The 13,951-nt window shown below is 46.0% G+C and overlaps 15 non-coding genes across 15 annotated transcripts; all 15 read left to right on the top strand.

The window, feature by feature from the left end:
- Nucleotides 1–59: 59 nt before the first annotated feature.
- Nucleotides 60–132, top strand: TRNAR-CCU (transfer RNA arginine (anticodon CCU)). Its single transcript has one exon. It is a non-coding gene; the product is annotated as a tRNA-Arg (tRNA).
- Nucleotides 133–1,354: 1,222 nt separating this feature from the next.
- TRNAI-UAU (transfer RNA isoleucine (anticodon UAU)) lies at nucleotides 1,355–1,447 on the top strand. Its single transcript is given in 2 exon segments — nucleotides 1,355–1,392; nucleotides 1,412–1,447. It is a non-coding gene; the product is annotated as a tRNA-Ile (tRNA).
- Nucleotides 1,448–1,774: 327 nt separating this feature from the next.
- On the top strand, nucleotides 1,775–1,847 carry TRNAR-CCU (transfer RNA arginine (anticodon CCU)). The gene has a single exon. It is a non-coding gene; the product is annotated as a tRNA-Arg (tRNA).
- A 1,222-nt stretch (nucleotides 1,848–3,069) lies between these two features.
- Nucleotides 3,070–3,162, top strand: TRNAI-UAU (transfer RNA isoleucine (anticodon UAU)). The gene is given in 2 exon segments: nucleotides 3,070–3,107; nucleotides 3,127–3,162. It is a non-coding gene; the product is annotated as a tRNA-Ile (tRNA).
- Nucleotides 3,163–3,489: 327 nt separating this feature from the next.
- TRNAR-CCU (transfer RNA arginine (anticodon CCU)) lies at nucleotides 3,490–3,562 on the top strand. The gene has a single exon. It is a non-coding gene; the product is annotated as a tRNA-Arg (tRNA).
- Nucleotides 3,563–4,784: 1,222 nt separating this feature from the next.
- TRNAI-UAU (transfer RNA isoleucine (anticodon UAU)) lies at nucleotides 4,785–4,877 on the top strand. Its single transcript is given in 2 exon segments — nucleotides 4,785–4,822; nucleotides 4,842–4,877. It is a non-coding gene; the product is annotated as a tRNA-Ile (tRNA).
- A 327-nt stretch (nucleotides 4,878–5,204) lies between these two features.
- TRNAR-CCU (transfer RNA arginine (anticodon CCU)) lies at nucleotides 5,205–5,277 on the top strand. Its single transcript has one exon. It is a non-coding gene; the product is annotated as a tRNA-Arg (tRNA).
- Nucleotides 5,278–6,499: 1,222 nt separating this feature from the next.
- Nucleotides 6,500–6,592, top strand: TRNAI-UAU (transfer RNA isoleucine (anticodon UAU)). The gene is given in 2 exon segments: nucleotides 6,500–6,537; nucleotides 6,557–6,592. It is a non-coding gene; the product is annotated as a tRNA-Ile (tRNA).
- A 327-nt stretch (nucleotides 6,593–6,919) lies between these two features.
- On the top strand, nucleotides 6,920–6,992 carry TRNAR-CCU (transfer RNA arginine (anticodon CCU)). The gene has a single exon. It is a non-coding gene; the product is annotated as a tRNA-Arg (tRNA).
- Nucleotides 6,993–8,214: 1,222 nt separating this feature from the next.
- Nucleotides 8,215–8,307, top strand: TRNAI-UAU (transfer RNA isoleucine (anticodon UAU)). The gene is given in 2 exon segments: nucleotides 8,215–8,252; nucleotides 8,272–8,307. It is a non-coding gene; the product is annotated as a tRNA-Ile (tRNA).
- A 327-nt stretch (nucleotides 8,308–8,634) lies between these two features.
- Nucleotides 8,635–8,707, top strand: TRNAR-CCU (transfer RNA arginine (anticodon CCU)). The gene has a single exon. It is a non-coding gene; the product is annotated as a tRNA-Arg (tRNA).
- Nucleotides 8,708–11,619: 2,912 nt separating this feature from the next.
- Nucleotides 11,620–11,712, top strand: TRNAI-UAU (transfer RNA isoleucine (anticodon UAU)). The gene is given in 2 exon segments: nucleotides 11,620–11,657; nucleotides 11,677–11,712. It is a non-coding gene; the product is annotated as a tRNA-Ile (tRNA).
- A 327-nt stretch (nucleotides 11,713–12,039) lies between these two features.
- TRNAR-CCU (transfer RNA arginine (anticodon CCU)) lies at nucleotides 12,040–12,112 on the top strand. The gene has a single exon. It is a non-coding gene; the product is annotated as a tRNA-Arg (tRNA).
- Nucleotides 12,113–13,334: 1,222 nt separating this feature from the next.
- TRNAI-UAU (transfer RNA isoleucine (anticodon UAU)) lies at nucleotides 13,335–13,427 on the top strand. The gene is given in 2 exon segments: nucleotides 13,335–13,372; nucleotides 13,392–13,427. It is a non-coding gene; the product is annotated as a tRNA-Ile (tRNA).
- Nucleotides 13,428–13,754: 327 nt separating this feature from the next.
- TRNAR-CCU (transfer RNA arginine (anticodon CCU)) lies at nucleotides 13,755–13,827 on the top strand. The gene has a single exon. It is a non-coding gene; the product is annotated as a tRNA-Arg (tRNA).
- The last annotated feature ends 124 nt before the right edge of the window (nucleotides 13,828–13,951 follow it).

The raw sequence follows: 13,951 nt of genomic DNA, 5'->3' as shown, positions 1-13,951 counted from the left end.
CAAGAGGCATTGTGCAGTCTCTGTGGAGCAAAAGCCTACTTGCTGCACTTCTACAGCATGCCCCAGTGGCCTAATGGATAAGGCACTGGCCTCCTAAGCCAGGGATTGTGGGTTCGAGTCCCATCTGGGGTGGCACATTCCTTCTTTGGCCCTTACATGTAGCATACCAACACACATTGTACTCTGATACAAATGACTTGGATTCTCATGGCTGCCAAAGGCTTTTAAAGTGGACCAGAACTCTTGCACAGGAAAGAAGGAAAACATAGAGAAATGCGCCCTGTGTATGTATTTAGAGACTTTAGCCTGTCCCCCTCATTTGTGTCTAATCACTAGTTGTGGTGATCACCCTGGGTCACATGACTGCCAATGGCAGATAAGCTCATTTGAAAGCACAGCCTGTTAACAATATGTCTGCTTCCATCAGTCAGGAAGTAGAAACAGTGCAGATTTATCTTAGGATTTCTATTAGCTGTAACAAAGAAATGTTTCTTGTTTAAAGGTTGTTATGCTGTTGCGTATCTTTTAGAGCAGAAAGGACGTTCTGAGTTCAGGTCCACTTGAAATTCGACAAGGCTTTCAATGGGTATCCCACATCTCGTTACAAAAGGTCAAAGAAATGTAAAGTCACTATCATGTCACCACACTATGGAAAATCATAGCAAATCCACCTTCAAAATGCACTTCCTGCTGATTTTCACGGACCCACTTCAAAGCTAGATGCAACGCGCAATTGTGAACATCTCAATTGGCCGGCTCTGCTGTCATATATATTTATATCTTCTATAATAATAAATTCAATCTGTCATTTTGGGTGCTGTGTGTAAGATACGCCTTGCCCAGTAAATACCCCAGGGATTCCCTGCATCATGCCTGCATGTGTAGTCTGCCCAACTCAGCCGACTGCATTGCGACTCTGGAGGAGTGGCACCTGCTGGGGATAAAACATGACTTGAGATAGGTGTGCTTTTCCTTATTATCGCCTTATATGCAGTAGGAACATGCACATTTAGCAGCAGACCAGAATGATCTCACACCTTTTCAGAGGTATTCATGGCTTTCAAAGCCTGCTCTCATGGCCTATTCTCTCACCACCACAAAAAAAGTGTGATTGTGTGCTCCTAGTCTGTGTCAAGCCTCCATTGAAGTCCACTCACCTCTATGGAGATGATCTTAATAGTCACCTTGGCTTGCTGATTTGGACAAACGCTCCCTGTCTTCTACCGGTTTTCTTCTTAACAAACAATTGACTTGGTCTTATAATGATTTATGACATGTGCTTCATTTTAACGAGTTACGCATCACAGGCCAAGTGTCCTGGTGATAAAGGCACCTCCCCAACAGCAACAACGGAGCTCCAGTGGCGCAATCGGTTAGCGCGCGGTACTTATAAGACAGTATCTGTTGAGCAATGCCGAGGTTGTGAGTTCGAGCCTCACCTGGAGCAGAGATAGTTGCCCTTTTGCTTCCTTTAATCACCTTTCTCCTATGACCCAAAACATTCAAGCCAAAGGGTGCCAGTATGCCACTGCTACACGCAGGAGCTGTCATTGCCCAACAAGGGAAGCTTGTTTTGAGTGAGGACCAAAAAGAATGAGACCAATGCTTTTGCTTGTTGAAGAGCAGTGGAGGAAGCTGGCAAGAGCTATATCACCTGCAAAATCCATGGCACAACACAAGGAAAAGAAGTACGTCCATTTGCAACTCATTTGCTACAAGAGGCATTGTGCAGTCTCTGTGGAGCAAAAGCCTACTTGCTGCACTTCTACAGCATGCCCCAGTGGCCTAATGGATAAGGCACTGGCCTCCTAAGCCAGGGATCGTGGGTTCGAGTCCCATCTGGGGTGGCACATTCCTTCTTTGGCCCTTACATGTAGCATACCAACACACATTGTACTCTGATACAAATGACTTGGATTCTCATGGCTGCCAAAGGCTTTTAAAGTGGACCAGAACTCTTGCACAGGAAAGAAGGAAAACATAGAGAAATGCGCCCTGTGTATGTATTTAGAGACTTTAGCCTGTCCCCCTCATTTGTGTCTAATCACTAGTTGTGGTGATCACCCTGGGTCACATGACTGCCAATGGCAGATAAGCTCATTTGAAAGCACAGCCTGTTAACAATATGTCTGCTTCCATCAGTCAGGAAGTAGAAACAGTGCAGATTTATCTTAGGATTTCTATTAGCTGTAACAAAGAAATGTTTCTTGTTTAAAGGTTGTTATGCTGTTGCGTATCTTTTAGAGCAGAAAGGACGTTCTGAGTTCAGGTCCACTTGAAATTCGACAAGGCTTTCAATGGGTATCCCACATCTCGTTACAAAAGGTCAAAGAAATGTAAAGTCACTATCATGTCACCACACTATGGAAAATCATAGCAAATCCACCTTCAAAATGCACTTCCTGCTGATTTTCACGGACCCACTTCAAAGCTAGATGCAACGCGCAATTGTGAACATCTCAATTGGCCGGCTCTGCTGTCATATATATTTATATCTTCTATAATAATAAATTCAATCTGTCATTTTGGGTGCTGTGTGTAAGATACGCCTTGCCCAGTAAATACCCCAGGGATTCCCTGCATCATGCCTGCATGTGTAGTCTGCCCAACTCAGCCGACTGCATTGCGACTCTGGAGGAGTGGCACCTGCTGGGGATAAAACATGACTTGAGATAGGTGTGCTTTTCCTTATTATCGCCTTATATGCAGTAGGAACATGCACATTTAGCAGCAGACCAGAATGATCTCACACCTTTTCAGAGGTATTCATGGCTTTCAAAGCCTGCTCTCATGGCCTATTCTCTCACCACCACAAAAAAAGTGTGATTGTGTGCTCCTAGTCTGTGTCAAGCCTCCATTGAAGTCCACTCACCTCTATGGAGATGATCTTAATAGTCACCTTGGCTTGCTGATTTGGACAAACGCTCCCTGTCTTCTACCGGTTTTCTTCTTAACAAACAATTGACTTGGTCTTATAATGATTTATGACATGTGCTTCATTTTAACGAGTTACGCATCACAGGCCAAGTGTCCTGGTGATAAAGGCACCTCCCCAACAGCAGCAACGGAGCTCCAGTGGCGCAATCGGTTAGCGCGCGGTACTTATAAGACAGTATCTGTTGAGCAATGCCGAGGTTGTGAGTTCGAGCCTCACCTGGAGCAGAGATAGTTGCCCTTTTGCTTCCTTTAATCACCTTTCTCCTATGACCCAAAACATTCAAGCCAAAGGGTGCCAGTATGCCACTGCTACACGCAGGAGCTGTCATTGCCCAACAAGGGAAGCTTGTTTTGAGTGAGGACCAAAAAGAATGAGACCAATGCTTTTGCTTGTTGAAGAGCAGTGGAGGAAGCTGGCAAGAGCTATATCACCTGCAAAATCCATGGCACAACACAAGGAAAAGAAGTACGTCCATTTGCAACTCATTTGCTGCAAGAGGCATTGTGCAGTCTCTGTGGAGCAAAAGCCTACTTGCTGCACTTCTACAGCATGCCCCAGTGGCCTAATGGATAAGGCACTGGCCTCCTAAGCCAGGGATTGTGGGTTCGAGTCCCATCTGGGGTGGCACATTCCTTCTTTGGCCCTTACATGTAGCATACCAACACACATTGTACTCTGATACAAATGACTTGGATTCTCATGGCTGCCAAAGGCTTTTAAAGTGGACCAGAACTCTTGCACAGGAAAGAAGGAGAACATAGAGAAATGCATCCTGTGTATGTATTTAGAGACTTTAGCCTGTCCCCCTTATTTGTGTCTAATCACTAGTTGTGGTGATCACCCTGGGTCACATGACTGCCAATGGCAGATAAGCTCATTTGAAAGCACAGCCTGTTAACAATATGTCTGCTTCCATCAGTCAGGAAGTAGAAACAGTGCAGATTTATCTTAGGATTTCTATTAGCTGTAACAAAGAAATGTTTCTTGTTTAAAGGTTGTTATGCTGTTGCGTATCTTTTAGAGCAGAAAGGACGTTCTGAGTTCAGGTCCACTTGAAATTCGACAAGGCTTTCAATGGGTATCCCACATCTCGTTACAAAAGGTCAAAGAAATGTAAAGTCACTATCATGTCACCACACTATGGAAAATCATAGCAAATCCACCTTCAAAATGCACTTCCTGCTGATTTTCACGGACCCACTTCAAAGCTAGATGCAACGCGCAATTGTGAACATCTCAATTGGCCAGCTCTGCTGTCATATATATTTATATCTTCTATAATAATAAATTCAATCTGTCATTTTGGGTGCTGTGTGTAAGATACGCCTTGCCCAGTAAATACCCCAGGGATTCCCTGCATCATGCCTGCATGTGTAGTCTGCCCAACTCAGCCGACTGCATTGCGACTCTGGAGGAGTGGCACCTGCTGGGGATAAAACATGACTTGAGATAGGTGTGCTTTTCCTTATTATCGCCTTATATGCAGTAGGAACATGCACATTTAGCAGCAGACCAGAATGATCTCACACCTTTTCAGAGGTATTCATGGCTTTCAAAGCCTGCTCTCATGGCCTATTCTCTCACCACCACAAAAAAAGTGTGATTATGTGCTCCTAGTCTGTGTCAAGCCTCCATTGAAGTCCACTCACCTCTATGGAGATGATCTTAATAGTCACCTTGGCTTGCTGATTTGGACAAACGCTCCCTGTCTTCTACCGGTTTTCTTCTTAACAAACAATTGACTTGGTCTTATAATGATTTATGACATGTGCTTCATTTTAACGAGTTACGCATCACAGGCCAAGTGTCCTGGTGATAAAGGCACCTCCCCAACAGCAACAACGGAGCTCCAGTGGCGCAATCGGTTAGCGCGCGGTACTTATAAGACAGTATCTGTTGAGCAATGCCGAGGTTGTGAGTTCGAGCCTCACCTGGAGCAGAGATAGTTGCCCTTTTGCTTCCTTTAATCACCTTTCTCCTATGACCCAAAACATTCAAGCCAAAGGGTGCCAGTATGCCACTGCTACACGCAGGAGCTGTCATTGCCCAACAAGGGAAGCTTGTTTTGAGTGAGGACCAAAAAGAATGAGACCAATGCTTTTGCTTGTTGAAGAGCAGTGGAGGAAGCTGGCAAGAGCTATATCACCTGCAAAATCCATGGCACAACACAAGGAAAAGAAGTACGTCCATTTGCAACTCATTTGCTACAAGAGGCATTGTGCAGTCTCTGTGGAGCAAAAGCCTACTTGCTGCACTTCTACAGCATGCCCCAGTGGCCTAATGGATAAGGCACTGGCCTCCTAAGCCAGGGATTGTGGGTTCGAGTCCCATCTGGGGTGGCACATTCCTTCTTTGGCCCTTACATGTAGCATACCAACACACATTGTACTCTGATACAAATGACTTGGATTCTCATGGCTGCCAAAGGCTTTTAAAGTGGACCAGAACTCTTGCACAGGAAAGAAGGAAAACATAGAGAAATGCGCCCTGTGTATGTATTTAGAGACTTTAGCCTGTCCCCCTCATTTGTGTCTAATCACTAGTTGTGGTGATCACCCTGGGTCACATGACTGCCAATGGCAGATAAGCTCATTTGAAAGCACAGCCTGTTAACAATATGTCTGCTTCCATCAGTCAGGAAGTAGAAACAGTGCAGATTTATCTTAGGATTTCTATTAGCTGTAACAAAGAAATGTTTCTTGTTTAAAGGTTGTTATGCTGTTGCGTATCTTTTAGAGCAGAAAGGACGTTCTGAGTTCAGGTCCACTTGAAATTCGACAAGGCTTTCAATGGGTATCCCACATCTCGTTACAAAAGGTCAAAGAAATGTAAAGTCACTATCATGTCACCACACTATGGAAAATCATAGCAAATCCACCTTCAAAATGCACTTCCTGCTGATTTTCACGGACCCACTTCAAAGCTAGATGCAACGCGCAATTGTGAACATCTCAATTGGCCGGCTCTGCTGTCATATATATTTATATCTTCTATAATAATAAATTCAATCTGTCATTTTGGGTGCTGTGTGTAAGATACGCCTTGCCCAGTAAATACCCCAGGGATTCCCTGCATCATGCCTGCATGTGTAGTCTGCCCAACTCAGCCGACTGCATTGCGACTCTGGAGGAGTGGCACCTGCTGGGGATAAAACATGACTTGAGATAGGTGTGCTTTTCCTTATTATCGCCTTATATGCAGTAGGAACATGCACATTTAGCAGCAGACCAGAATGATCTCACACCTTTTCAGAGGTATTCATGGCTTTCAAAGCCTGCTCTCATGGCCTATTCTCTCACCACCACAAAAAAAGTGTGATTGTGTGCTCCTAGTCTGTGTCAAGCCTCCATTGAAGTCCACTCACCTCTATGGAGATGATCTTAATAGTCACCTTGGCTTGCTGATTTGGACAAACGCTCCCTGTCTTCTACCGGTTTTCTTCTTAACAAACAATTGACTTGGTCTTATAATGATTTATGACATGTGCTTCATTTTAACGAGTTACGCATCACAGGCCAAGTGTCCTGGTGATAAAGGCACCTCCCCAACAGCAGCAACGGAGCTCCAGTGGCGCAATCGGTTAGCGCGCGGTACTTATAAGACAGTATCTGTTGAGCAATGCCGAGGTTGTGAGTTCGAGCCTCACCTGGAGCAGAGATAGTTGCCCTTTTGCTTCCTTTAATCACCTTTCTCCTATGACCCAAAACATTCAAGCCAAAGGGTGCCAGTATGCCACTGCTACACGCAGGAGCTGTCATTGCCCAACAAGGGAAGCTTGTTTTGAGTGAGGACCAAAAAGAATGAGACCAATGCTTTTGCTTGTTGAAGAGCAGTGGAGGAAGCTGGCAAGAGCTATATCACCTGCAAAATCCATGGCACAACACAAGGAAAAGAAGTACGTCCATTTGCAACTCATTTGCTGCAAGAGGCATTGTGCAGTCTCTGTGGAGCAAAAGCCTACTTGCTGCACTTCTACAGCATGCCCCAGTGGCCTAATGGATAAGGCACTGGCCTCCTAAGCCAGGGATTGTGGGTTCGAGTCCCATCTGGGGTGGCACATTCCTTCTTTGGCCCTTACATGTAGCATACCAACACACATTGTACTCTGATACAAATGACTTGGATTCTCATGGCTGCCAAAGGCTTTTAAAGTGGACCAGAACTCTTGCACAGGAAAGAAGGAGAACATAGAGAAATGCATCCTGTGTATGTATTTAGAGACTTTAGCCTGTCCCCCTTATTTGTGTCTAATCACTAGTTGTGGTGATCACCCTGGGTCACATGACTGCCAATGGCAGATAAGCTCATTTGAAAGCACAGCCTGTTAACAATATGTCTGCTTCCATCAGTCAGGAAGTAGAAACAGTGCAGATTTATCTTAGGATTTCTATTAGCTGTAACAAAGAAATGTTTCTTGTTTAAAGGTTGTTATGCTGTTGCGTATCTTTTAGAGCAGAAAGGACGTTCTGAGTTCAGGTCCACTTGAAATTCGACAAGGCTTTCAATGGGTATCCCACATCTCGTTACAAAAGGTCAAAGAAATGTAAAGTCACTATCATGTCACCACACTATGGAAAATCATAGCAAATCCACCTTCAAAATGCACTTCCTGCTGATTTTCACGGACCCACTTCAAAGCTAGATGCAACGCGCAATTGTGAACATCTCAATTGGCCAGCTCTGCTGTCATATATATTTATATCTTCTATAATAATAAATTCAATCTGTCATTTTGGGTGCTGTGTGTAAGATACGCCTTGCCCAGTAAATACCCCAGGGATTCCCTGCATCATGCCTGCATGTGTAGTCTGCCCAACTCAGCCGACTGCATTGCGACTCTGGAGGAGTGGCACCTGCTGGGGATAAAACATGACTTGAGATAGGTGTGCTTTTCCTTATTATCGCCTTATATGCAGTAGGAACATGCACATTTAGCAGCAGACCAGAATGATCTCACACCTTTTCAGAGGTATTCATGGCTTTCAAAGCCTGCTCTCATGGCCTATTCTCTCACCACCACAAAAAAAGTGTGATTATGTGCTCCTAGTCTGTGTCAAGCCTCCATTGAAGTCCACTCACCTCTATGGAGATGATCTTAATAGTCACCTTGGCTTGCTGATTTGGACAAACGCTCCCTGTCTTCTACCGGTTTTCTTCTTAACAAACAATTGACTTGGTCTTATAATGATTTATGACATGTGCTTCATTTTAACGAGTTACGCATCACAGGCCAAGTGTCCTGGTGATAAAGGCACCTCCCCAACAGCAACAACGGAGCTCCAGTGGCGCAATCGGTTAGCGCGCGGTACTTATAAGACAGTATCTGTTGAGCAATGCCGAGGTTGTGAGTTCGAGCCTCACCTGGAGCAGAGATAGTTGCCCTTTTGCTTCCTTTAATCACCTTTCTCCTATGACCCAAAACATTCAAGCCAAAGGGTGCCAGTATGCCACTGCTACACGCAGGAGCTGTCATTGCCCAACAAGGGAAGCTTGTTTTGAGTGAGGACCAAAAAGAATGAGACCAATGCTTTTGCTTGTTGAAGAGCAGTGGAGGAAGCTGGCAAGAGCTATATCACCTGCAAAATCCATGGCACAACACAAGGAAAAGAAGTACGTCCATTTGCAACTCATTTGCTACAAGAGGCATTGTGCAGTCTCTGTGGAGCAAAAGCCTACTTGCTGCACTTCTACAGCATGCCCCAGTGGCCTAATGGATAAGGCACTGGCCTCCTAAGCCAGGGATTGTGGGTTCGAGTCCCATCTGGGGTGGCACATTCCTTCTTTGGCCCTTACATGTAGCATACCAACACACATTGTACTCTGATACAAATGACTTGGATTCTCATGGCTGCCAAAGGCTTTTAAAGTGGACCAGAACTCTTGCACAGGAAAGAAGGAAAACATAGAGAAATGCGCCCTGTGTATGTATTTAGAGACTTTAGCCTGTCCCCCTCATTTGTGTCTAATCACTAGTTGTGGTGATCACCCTGGGTCACATGACTGCCAATGGCAGATAAGCTCATTTGAAAGCACAGCCTGTTAACAATATGTCTGCTTCCATCAGTCAGGAAGTAGAAACAGTGCAGATTTATCTTAGGATTTCTATTAGCTGTAACAAAGAAATGTTTCTTGTTTAAAGGTTGTTATGCTGTTGCGTATCTTTTAGAGCAGAAAGGACGTTCTGAGTTCAGGTCCACTTGAAATTCGACAAGGCTTTCAATGGGTATCCCACATCTCGTTACAAAAGGTCAAAGAAATGTAAAGTCACTATCATGTCACCACACTATGGAAAATCATAGCAAATCCACCTTCAAAATGCACTTCCTGCTGATTTTCACGGACCCACTTCAAAGCTAGATGCAACGCGCAATTGTGAACATCTCAATTGGCCGGCTCTGCTGTCATATATATTTATATCTTCTATAATAATAAATTCAATCTGTCATTTTGGGTGCTGTGTGTAAGATACGCCTTGCCCAGTAAATACCCCAGGGATTCCCTGCATCATGCCTGCATGTGTAGTCTGCCCAACTCAGCCGACTGCATTGCGACTCTGGAGGAGTGGCACCTGCTGGGGATAAAACATGACTTGAGATAGGTGTGCTTTTCCTTATTATCGCCTTATATGCAGTAGGAACATGCACATTTAGCAGCAGACCAGAATGATCTCACACCTTTTCAGAGGTATTCATGGCTTTCAAAGCCTGCTCTCATGGCCTATTCTCTCACCACCACAAAAAAAGTGTGATTGTGTCAGGGGAGGACTGGGACCTTTCGGCCTGGGGGGAAAACACAAACTAGAGGCCCTTTTTCATGGCAGCCTCAGCCCAAATGACGTCACACACGCACCCCACATGCTATATGCCAGTAGTCACGTGGGGCGCCATTGAGAAAATACATTAAGGACACTTGCAGGACAGCGGGACAGGTAAAAGTATAACTGCACAGGCACCGGGGGTCACATAATACATTTGGAGGGATGATGCAACCACATCGGCCTGAGTTTTCCAGAATCTCAGATTTGACCAATTTCCACCTGAAATCAGTCAAATTGTCGATTGGGCATGCTTGTGGCAGCACCAATTTTCATTCAATTTGATAGTGATTATCTAAACAGTTGGTTGATCGCCAAGTCAACAGATGTATGGCCACCGTAATTCCCCAAGGCTCCCCGCCACCTCCTCGCGTGCACCCCCGCAAACTACCTGCCTGAGGTGTAATCACATCCTCCTCCTCCTCCCCCCCCCCCCCCCCGGCTACCTTCCGCCTAAACACCTCCACACAAACTTCCTTCCTGATGCTTAACAGCCAACACCCCCTCCCCGCAACACACAAACTACTTACACGATGCCTAACCCCCTTTCCCCCCACAAACTACCTGTCTGACGCCTGCCTCCCACTCCCCTGCCTGCCGCCAACCGCAAGAAAAAAAAAGTAAGTTCTCAGGCTCCGCTAAATATCGACATTGAGCCGTAATTTGGGTAGTGGGGGCTGCGCTCAAATTACGGCTCAATGCATGCTGATATTTCTATAGCGGCTCAAGCATGAAACTTCAGGCACTAGCGGGCGCCCAAATTGCATGATTTGTTACCTCAGGCCAAAGTCAGAACTTGTCATAAATAAACTGATCAGAGCCAGGGCAGAGAATAGAAATGAAAATGAGAAGAAAAAAACAAAAACAAAACACCAAAATCTTTAAAAACCTCCTCTGCAACCTGTCTCCTTCAGACCTCCACAGACCACAGGCAACTTACTTCGTGACGTCTCAATTTCTCAGGCCTATACCACAGGTGACCTGTCACAGCACAAGTGACAGGCAGCAGGTCGGGTCGCCAATGGCAATGCCTCATAGTGTTGTCCGGATCATGAACGATTCGGATCAGGCAGGCTCAGCAGCAGCTCCAGGTCCATGTGGGGGGCGGAGTCACGTCCATCAGCGTACTCCTGAGTGACAGCAGCCGCCAGCCACTGAGCAGCAATGAACGGCTCCAGGTCAGGACTCCAGGCGGGGGGCGGAGTCACGTCCAGAGCATCAGCGTGAACCATACACGCAGCGTGCTGCAGGCACCAGGGCAGGGCTCCCATTGGCCACCCACGTCACACCACGTGATTCAGATCGGACTCGGAGAAGTAGCCAACCGGCCCGGCACTGCGCACCTGCGTCATTCATCTTCAGCCTCTGAGCCGCCGGGCCGGCCCGAACACCCAGTAACTTGTGTGTCACTGTGACAGGGGGGGCGGGCAGGGGGCCGGCATTGAAGTGAGCGGCCGCCCGCTGCATACATAATATTAAAGGCTGTGTGCACTGCGCACACAATTCTCGGCTGACGGCTGCGGACTGCGGTGCAGTTACCTAACCGGGCCGGCCCTAATCAATTAGGATGAGGCGGCCTGGGGGGAAAAAATCCCCCGTCCCCCCGGGCCAGTCCGCCGCTGGATTGTGTGCTCCTAGTCTGTGTCAAGCCTCCATTGAAGTCCACTCACCTCTATGGAGATGATCTTAATAGTCACCTTGGCTTGCTGATTTGGACAAACGCTCCCTGTCTTCTACCGGTTTTCTTCTTAACAAACAATTGACTTGGTCTTATAATGATTTATGACATGTGCTTCATTTTAACGAGTTACGCATCACAGGCCAAGTGTCCTGGTGATAAAGGCACCTCCCCAACAGCAGCAACGGAGCTCCAGTGGCGCAATCGGTTAGCGCGCGGTACTTATAAGACAGTATCTGTTGAGCAATGCTGAGGTTGTGAGTTCGAGCCTCACCTGGAGCAGAGATAGTTGCCCTTTTGCTTCCTTTAATCACCTTTCTCCTATGACCCAAAACATTCAAGCCAAAGGGTGCCAGTATGCCACTGCTACACGCAGGAGCTGTCATTGCCCAACAAGGGAAGCTTGTTTTGAGTGAGGACCAAAAAGAATGAGACCAATGCTTTTGCTTGTTGAAGAGCAGTGGAGGAAGCTGGCAAGAGCTATATCACCTGCAAAATCCATGGCACAACACAAGGAAAAGAAGTATGTCCATTTGCAACTCATTTGCTACAAGAGGCATTGTGCAGTCTCTGTGGAGCAAAAGCCTACTTGCTGCACTTCTACAGCATGCCCCAGTGGCCTAATGGATAAGGCACTGGCTTCCTAAGCCAGGGATCGTGGGTTCGAGTCCCATCTGGGGTGGCACATTCCTTCTTTGGCCCTTACATGTAGCATACCAACACACATTGTACTCTGATACAAATGACTTGGATTCTCATGGCTGCCAAAGGCTTTTAAAGTGGACCAGAACTCTTGCACAGGAAAGAAGGAAAACATAGAGAAATGCGCCCTGTGTATGTATTTAGAGACTTTAGCCTGTCCCCCTCATTTGTGTCTAATCACTAGTTGTGGTGATCACCCTGGGTCACATGACTGCCAATGGCAGATAAGCTCATTTGAAAGCACAGCCTGTTAACAATATGTCTGCTTCCATCAGTCAGGAAGTAGAAACAGTGCAGATTTATCTTAGGATTTCTATTAGCTGTAACAAAGAAATGTTTCTTGTTTAAAGGTTGTTATGCTGTTGCGTATCTTTTAGAGCAGAAAGGACGTTCTGAGTTCAGGTCCACTTGAAATTCGACAAGGCTTTCAATGGGTATCCCACATCTCGTTACAAAAGGTCAAAGAAATGTAAAGTCACTATCATGTCACCACACTATGGAAAATCATAGCAAATCCACCTTCAAAATGCACTTCCTGCTGATTTTCACGGACCCACTTCAAAGCTAGATGCAACGCGCAATTGTGAACATCTCAATTGGCCAGCTCTGCTGTCATATATATTTATATCTTCTATAATAATAAATTCAATCTGTCATTTTGGGTGCTGTGTGTAAGATACGCCTTGCCCAGTAAATACCCCAGGGATTCCCTGCATCATGCCTGCATGTGTAGTCTGCCCAACTCAGCCGACTGCATTGCGACTCTGGAGGAGTGGCACCTGCTGGGGATAAAACATGACTTGAGATAGGTGTGCTTTTCCTTATTATCGCCTTATATGCAGTAGGAACATGCACATTTAGCAGCAGACCAGAATGATCTCACACCTTTTCAGAGGTATTCATGGCTTTCAAAGCCTGCTCTCATGGCCTATTCTCTCACCACCACAAAAAAAGTGTGATTATGTGCTCCTAGTCTGTGTCAAGCCTCCATTGAAGTCCACTCACCTCTATGGAGATGATCTTAATAGTCACCTTGGCTTGCTGATTTGGACAAACGCTCCCTGTCTTCTACCGGTTTTCTTCTTAACAAACAATTGACTTGGTCTTATAATGATTTATGACATGTGCTTCATTTTAACGAGTTACGCATCACAGGCCAAGTGTCCTGGTGATAAAGGCACCTCCCCAACAGCAACAACGGAGCTCCAGTGGCGCAATCGGTTAGCGCGCGGTACTTATAAGACAGTATCTGTTGAGCAATGCCGAGGTTGTGAGTTCGAGCCTCACCTGGAGCAGAGATAGTTGCCCTTTTGCTTCCTTTAATCACCTTTCTCCTATGACCCAAAACATTCAAGCCAAAGGGTGCCAGTATGCCACTGCTACACGCAGGAGCTGTCATTGCCCAACAAGGGAAGCTTGTTTTGAGTGAGGACCAAAAAGAATGAGACCAATGCTTTTGCTTGTTGAAGAGCAGTGGAGGAAGCTGGCAAGAGCTATATCACCTGCAAAATCCATGGCACAACACAAGGAAAAGAAGTACGTCCATTTGCAACTCATTTGCTACAAGAGGCATTGTGCAGTCTCTGTGGAGCAAAAGCCTACTTGCTGCACTTCTACAGCATGCCCCAGTGGCCTAATGGATAAGGCACTGGCCTCCTAAGCCAGGGATTGTGGGTTCGAGTCCCATCTGGGGTGGCACATTCCTTCTTTGGCCCTTACATGTAGCATACCAACACACATTGTACTCTGATACAAATGACTTGGATTCTCATGGCTGCCAAAGGCTTTTAAAGTGGACCAGAACTCTTGCACAGGAAAG

The sequence above is a fragment of the Hyperolius riggenbachi genome, chromosome 3 (genome assembly GCF_040937935.1).
Source record: "Hyperolius riggenbachi isolate aHypRig1 chromosome 3, aHypRig1.pri, whole genome shotgun sequence".
Classification (NCBI taxonomy): Eukaryota; Metazoa; Chordata; class Amphibia; order Anura; family Hyperoliidae; genus Hyperolius; species Hyperolius riggenbachi.
Note: the sequence above shows the minus strand (reverse complement) of the source record. Positions and strands in the feature narration are given on the sequence as shown.